Below are 7,713 nucleotides of genomic sequence, written 5' to 3'. Positions count from 1 at the left end.
CAGTTTCTACATCTACATCTCTTCTGTACATCTAGGTTTTGCTCCTCAACTACAGCAAGCTCCATTCAATTCTTATTAATCCCTCCTCAGCTGTACTCAAAATATCCATCTCCAGACTTATCCTGTGCATGCAGAGGTGACGCACACCTTCCTCCGCACTAAGCCACTGGCTGCAGGCAACCAGCAGAGCACAGGAGTGGTACCCCCCCGCAGTACTAAGCATTAGAGGACTGTAACACAAAAGAAAACAGGACCTCTATACAGTACCACTGCCTGTCCCAAACACTGACCAGAAATATTTCTGTTTCCAGGGGAGCTGGTGAAAGAGAAAGCAGCTCAACAGAAAGTGGCATAAAACACAGTAGTAACTCCTTTGAGAGGACAGACTTTGTTACAGGGAGTAATTTTCCTTTAAGCAGGGGATGGAAATATGCATTAACACAATCTTGCAGCACATGCAGATAATGATTTCAGAAGAACGTGGGCTTAACACATCAGATTGATGAGGGGGCTCCAACTGCCCCAAAGGACCCAAATCCACAACTCCCAGAAACCGTTACAGCTCTACTTCAGTAACTGGCCAAGGACATTAAAGCTTCTGGAAAGAAGAATTACAAACCACGTCTTTATTTCCAAATAATATAGATTGTTTTCTATGAGCATACATAACAATTCCTATTAAGAGCAGACAGGTTCTCCCCATCATCCTGCAGAACTGCTCTTGTGAGTTCACATTAACATGTTTTAGTCAAAGCCTATACGCAGCTACAAAGTCCCTGCATCTGAATACACAAGTTTTCACTACAGACCCTCCGTTTTAAAGACTGCTCCCACCCATGCACCTGCTCAGCCCACTTCTAACCTGCCAGAAGACTGCAAAAGACCCAGTTGTCCAGGGTTTTTTCGCATAAAGCATATCTTAAAGCTGTCTTGTTGGAGACACATCGCATCCCATACACCAGCAGGACGCCTTGGTCAAAAACAGGTTGCTGAACATAACACCATTTTATTCTCAGCTTAATACAATAGATAGAACAAAGGAGAGCCCAGGTAAACATGAAGGAGTTGCACTCCACTTGTTCAAGTGAGAAGCCTACCTTTTCTTTGTTGTATGCCACAACTGGAAAAAAATAGCAACTGTTTTCCTGAAGTCTTTCACTAATTTCAGATTTCACAGTAATAAAAATCATAATTCATATGTCTTGGAAGTTTATTATTCAAAAAAAAGTATGATAGACTGTGTCTATTATGCTGTGGGTATGATAGACTGTATGCAAACGTATAGGCTGTATATATACACACAGTTTGATTACTGCCATATCCAAATAGCTTTCCTGGAAAAAAAAAAAAAAAAAAAACCTCCTCTCACAATGGTTCACTCCTCTTCCTTGCTTACACTTTATAGGGTCCTCGGGACTCAATTTAAAAAAAAAAAATGCCCACTTTCTTCGGAAATCACAGCACTGGTTTGGGAAAAGAGGATTTGTAACTGTTTCTTACAGATTCAAACACTCACATAAGAGAGATACTTAGCCATAGACACATCCAACTTACTCAGCAGCCCAGCAACACTCGGGAGGATCACAGGCTTGAATTAAGTTACCTACAGCCTCTGTTTGAATTTATCCTCTGTTCTCCACAAACAAGGCACACACAGCGCTGCATCACACCTCCTTCCCACTCAGGGAACAAAGCATTGTACAGCCCACAGGTACCCAGGAAAGGAATGAAGGAAGGAGGACTGGTGCTACCCTAAAATAGGATGAGACACAGGTGCCCCACCAGGGTAATGCAAGCCAGGAGTCAGATGGGTGTGGCTGGGTAGTTTGTTTAATGCAATCAGCCTATCTTCTTACTTTTGCTCTGAAATCCCTCATTCAAATAAAAGATTACATCCACCTGCCACAGGAGGTTTGATTACTAAGTTCATCCAAATGAGTTTTCTGGAGAAAACAGGGAAATTTACTCAAGTAATCATTATAGTTAATGCAAGCTAAGGAAATCTAGCAGCATCTGAAAGGTATCACAAGAGATACAGCAGGGAATTAAAGTAGAGCTAAACGTGACAAGAATAGGGGGAGAGGGGGAGAAGAGCAAGTAAAAGAGAAAAGTTGCTTTAAAATCTCTATTTCAATGTGTACTCCTAAGGCTTCTTTAGAAAGTTAGGATGAGAGCTATCTATCTTGCTAAAACAAGTTTGCCAGTTCAAAAAAAGTCACTTGCTCAGGTGTGGCGTATGAACAGGCTCATAGGGCTATTTAATGCTGGCCCCAGTCACATTCCATAATTGTTCTCCATAGTTTGTAATGAAATCAGTGGGTTGAGGTGTCCTACCTGGGTATGGTGGTATGGCTGGAGTGCTACTGGGAAACTTTACTGGAATGGTAACAGGCATGATTTCTTACCAGCGTTGTCCTTATCTGCAATAATGGCAAAAAAAAGAGGAGAATAAATCAGTCAGGTTATTTTTTTTATTTTAAGGTAAGTGCTGTCTTTGTCATTCCCCATGAGTTGCTTTCATATAGCCAGGTTTGTGCAATGGGTTCCACTTAAAAAAAAATAAAACAAACAAAATAAGTGCATATAACTTAATGCCAAAACTATTTAAGGAGCTCAATTTAATCTTACAGTATGAAGTAGCATATAAACTTAAGCCCAGGAGAAAGCAGAGCTATAAGAAGCTGTTCAGTGGAAGAGTGCATGCAAAATGGTAGTTGCCTCTTGCCACAGAAGTTAGTTGTATGCTTACTATTCACTTAATATATGTATGCATTACTTTTTTACAACTGTCTGTGCTGTCTGTGTTTTTTGTTGTTTTTTTAAATGCTTTTCTCCCTACCAGGGAGGCAGCACTTTAAATGAGATATTTATTTAGCTGCAGGCTGGGGAGCAGGCTATGGATAGAATTGGGTGATCAACTACAGATGCATCCTGGCCAAAATAAATAAGCATCTTAAGATTAAGTGGATCATAACTAATTCCCCCACGCAACTTGGGAAACTTTAATGTAGATGAGTTTTCTGCTGCTATCCCACAAGTTGCACCAGCACAGCCGGTGTGCTGGAGAGGATGGGGCACAGACGTACCGGCCAAAAGGGAGCTGCTTAAGCTGCTGCTGAAAGAAATGCCTGCTTTTAATAGGTACCATGGGATAAATATCAGTAAGACTTATACAGCATAAGAAGATGGAATAATGTCATTACAGATATTAAACGTCTTTATTTCAATGTGGCAGGGGCTGCTAGAAAAGGCTCAAAAACTATGGCCAGTCTCCTGTAAGCTTGATTAATGATCCAAAGCATATTAGAACTGTTGAAGTCCAGCAGATATATTTACTCAATTCTTTCCACAGACACTTATACATACACATCTAAGCTGTTTGGGTGTTTCAAAGAGCAGAAAGCACCTGGTGAATTCAGTGTTTTTCTTAATGCAGCTCCTCTGAGTAAATGTCTCCCAGGAGAAACTGGCAGGCTTTGTATGACTTGGGAGACTTTGAAATGGTTATAGCAGAGCTTTCTGAAGAAGCAAGGTAATATTCTTTAAGAAATTTGCATTTGTACATTATTTATGGAGGTTAAATTTCAAATACAGCAAAGAAATCTCTACTCTGAAATCCCATTTTACAAAAAAGAGGTACTAAGGATGGACTCTCAAAATTTTTGGCAGGCTCAAGCTTTTTATGCTAAATAGCTGCAGGTATCCACACTGGTCTTGATTTTTTTTGTTGTTGTTATTGTCTGTTTTGGGGTTGTTTTGGTTTTGTTTTAATTTCCAACTGATTCCTCTTGCTTTCAAATGGAATAACTTTGCCAGGTAAGCACAAAGCCATAGCCTGTGGAAGCAGAACACGTACTGTGGGTGTCCTTCTGAATGGGGCAAGAAATGGGGTAAATGGTGGCAGTCGCAGCTACTGAGACTGAAACATAGGAAAAGGGTCTGGTGGCAGTTGGGGGAGCTGTTCTGGGGGGGATGTGCCTTATATTGCAGCATGATGGCAACAACCTCCCCCACAGAAAGAGATTTTGACCTCCAGGCTCCCTCTGTGGGGTTTGCTATGAGGGTAGCCTAGTTAACCCAACCTCAAGGCTACAGGGAGAGAAAAGCCTGCTTGGGTGATCTCCGATTTCTGGGTGGAGAAAGATTTCAGGAGGGGCTTTAGTCCTAGACATTGTTCCAAGGAGAATGCATACAAATTTTAACTAGCATTTTCAGCATGCCCTCAGGACTTTGGATGGATACATTTTCAATAAAATAGCAAAGAGAAATCTATCTCCACATGTGCTGTCACCAGAGCTGAGATTAGCCTTTATTTATGATTGCTGAACATCTGTGGGTAGGGCGTTCACAGCGGAGGTCCCTTGGCTCTGGAGCTTGTTATTTCTCTTGATGAGAAAGAGTCCAAATGCACTGGTCTTCAGAGCATGGACCATCCACTTGCCACACTCAGTCTTGTTTTGGGAAGACAATAATGGGAAATATAGTCAGTAAAGTGTGATCTCCCCAGGTGAGACCTGAATGAGAGTATTTGTGGAGGTTAATTTTAGAAAGCGATCTTGTCAGCATGGTGTCCTACGGGTGGTGGTGTATGGTATGAAAAGGTCAAGCGTCTGCATTAAACAGGACTGGAAAACCACCTTTTCAGTATTTTTTGCCTACTGAAATGTTGGTGGGTGGTTCATGAGCTGTAGTTTTGAAGTTCAAGTGCAAAACAGGTTTATTCCCAGTTTACTGGCATCTGTTGCGCTTAAGTTTGGAAGAAAAACATGTCTCTTATCCTAATTCCAAACTAGATGGGGGAAACGTGAATGGGGAAATTTAAAGTGACATGTTCTTTGGGGTGCTTATTATATATCATTAAACTGAATATGGATCTGGGTGAAAAAAATACCAGAGGAAATATTTATGAAGAGAAAGTGCAAATCTTGCTGAATAAATGAATAATATTTTTGCTTTTTCATGAGGTTAAACATGAATTTTGTTTGCTGCCTAGTATCTTGAACTAAATCTGAATTCTTGTATCCTTTTCCTGTTACAGTGGTATGGCCATAACATGTTAGCCCATGACAGTCATGAAGCATGTACACTTAAGGCTTCTCATTCTGTTGAGCGTGGAAAAAGCTATATAATGATTTTGGTTTAAGTCAGAAGATTTTCAATGCCTACTGCTGTTTGTGAACTGTTTAACTCTTCTAATGCATGTTCAAATAGAAAAAATAACAAGGTTAATCATTATTTTTAAAAGCATCATCTGAAAAAATTTTTTTCATGTTTATTCTGGATTTTTTTTTTACAACCATACATAATCTTAGCTATAGAATTCATTCTTTGGTACAAGTAATGTGGATGAATGGCTTTTTTAAAGTTGAAGCATATATTACATGGCTGCTTCTCAAGAGTTTAAGTTATGGCTCTTCTCTGAGATCTCAGAACAATGTCAGAATACAAGTTATGACTGTGTAATATTGCTGATGACAGAAGTTAGGAGGACAGAATGTCACAGTTTCTCTTACATAGAAATTATTGAGACAGTGTCATTTGGAGCTAATGCAAAAGTGTTTGTTGTATACTGGTTACTGTTGACAGCAAAAGTGTTCAAGAAAAACACTTTTGACACTAATTCTGTGTGGTTTTGTCCTTTGTGGTGAATAGATAGACAGTGCCTGTTAGAAAGAACTTCACTTCTAGATCACTTCTAAGTCATCCTTACATATTCCCCTACACCTTTGTTATGCTTCTTTCTAAATTCTGCAACATCAGTCTGTTCAACCTCAACGTACATATATCGCTTTGCGTTCATTCTCCATGAAATGCTACCCTGCTGTCTCTTCTTTGCTTGTCGCTTGTATCTTGTAATTCTCTGCTTTAAGTATGTTGGCTTCCCCAATTGAATTTAAGCTTTAAAAGCCCTAAGTAACCACCTTCTGTGCTTAACAGAAGACAAGATTTGTGTTGCTCATGTCTCTTGTATTATATGAATGCTTCCAACCACTCCTTTATCACTCTTACAAAATGAAATATATTTCATTTATTTTTATAGCAGTATAGAACTTTGAACAGTTATTTGCCATGAGCTAGAGAATTTGCTATGAGCTAGAGAATAGCAATTTTAATGAGTAATAATGACATAAAAATCTCTCCAAACAATCCTCTGTTTGTCAGCAGCAAAGCAAATGTGAATTCAGGAAACATGGTGAACATTCTTCTTTTGCTGCATAATATATTTTTGTATGAAATAAAACTGTATCAATGAATTCTGAGTCTGGATAAAGTTAATGGTCCTTTTGCCCAGTCTAAATCCTAAGTTTCTGGATCACTCGTCTTACTTCTCTCTCCTGTGTCTTGCCAAAAAGATAAACATGTTGGCACAGAAGGACTGTTCTAACAAAAAGATAAACATGTTGGCACAGAAGGAAAACTATTACTTGGACTGTTCTCCCAGCCAATGAATCTGTTTTCTATAAATGCAGTTTTAACAGAAAAATCCAGTTAAGTAAACAGAAAAGATTAGTAAACAACAAGTGATATCAAAATAGCATTAGAATCAAACTAGCAATAAATGGCATTAATTTTTTTGTTAAATATCCCCCAAATGTAAATTGATAACTCCAGATGACAGATGAGTTTAAGATGGAGTGTGACAGTTTGTATTGATTTAACCCTGCACGTATCTTGCTATTGGGGTGATCAGATCTCCATGATCACATCACTGTTCATTCACGCTCACAGACATAAATAGTCATAAAGTAATTACTAATCTCTTTTGCATTATACAACTGAGCAATAATCTGTCTGAGGAATAATTAATGTAGGAACAAAAACGCTGTCCTGTAAGCACAACATTCTGTTGCACTCTGACTATGTAACAGCACAACAAATATTTTAACTGGCAAGCCTTTATGATAAGCAATAACAACTGTTGTAACCTTCTTCTTGCACTTTGAAAATAGTTTGACATTCCTAGCTTAAAAGAGTGCTAAGGATGACTATTCTTGCCTTACTGAGGAGAAAAGCAAGGAATAGCGTGGTGGAGTGACCCCTTCAGTTACTAGAGAGGAGCGTGACCTTGAAGTTCAGTGTGAGTCTCTCGAGACTGTTGCCGGGCTCCAGTTGCCAGACCCTGCTATGGGATCTAAGCTTAATACAGCTGTAAGATTAATTACTAAAAAGATTCAGGGGGCTTGATTACAATTCTTTAGTTTGAAATGGGGGGTGGGGTGGGTGGGTATATTATAGTTTTGAAAACAAGAGGCACAGAACAAGGTCTTCTGGGCAAAAGAATTCCAAATATATGTATTTTTCCTTTCAAGTGTGAGTTTAAGCTGGCACTGACTCATTCAGCCGTGCTTCTAAAGGAAGGGCCCTGAATATTTGACCGACTGTGTAACATGTAATAACTTTTCCACACCAGGCCTTGCAGCTGCTGTCGCTCAGCAGCAACACCGGGCCGAAGGCGGTGGCGGCTGGGCCTGGGGCACCCCGACAAGACTTCACGGGCACGAAGGTGCCGCGAAGTCTCCTGAGGTGCCAACGGCGGGAGGGAGGCAGGAGTCCTCTCCCTCAGTCTAGGCCCCTGTTTGGGCTGGTGGCCCCCAAATTTTAGTCTGAGCCGGCTCTAAAGCCGTCTCGTACCCTGGGGCCGCCACGGAGCTTTGTCTAACGCTTTTTACCTCAGACTTCTCAGCGGGGCCCCGCTGATGGCCCCGGAGCCGC

The sequence above is a fragment of the Aptenodytes forsteri genome, unplaced genomic scaffold (assembly GCF_000699145.1).
Source record: "Aptenodytes forsteri isolate BGI_AS27 unplaced genomic scaffold, ASM69914v1 Scaffold185, whole genome shotgun sequence".
NCBI classification, from domain to species: domain Eukaryota; kingdom Metazoa; phylum Chordata; class Aves; order Sphenisciformes; family Spheniscidae; genus Aptenodytes; species Aptenodytes forsteri.
The sequence above is the reverse complement of the archived record's forward strand: the minus strand, read 5'-3'. Positions refer to the sequence as shown.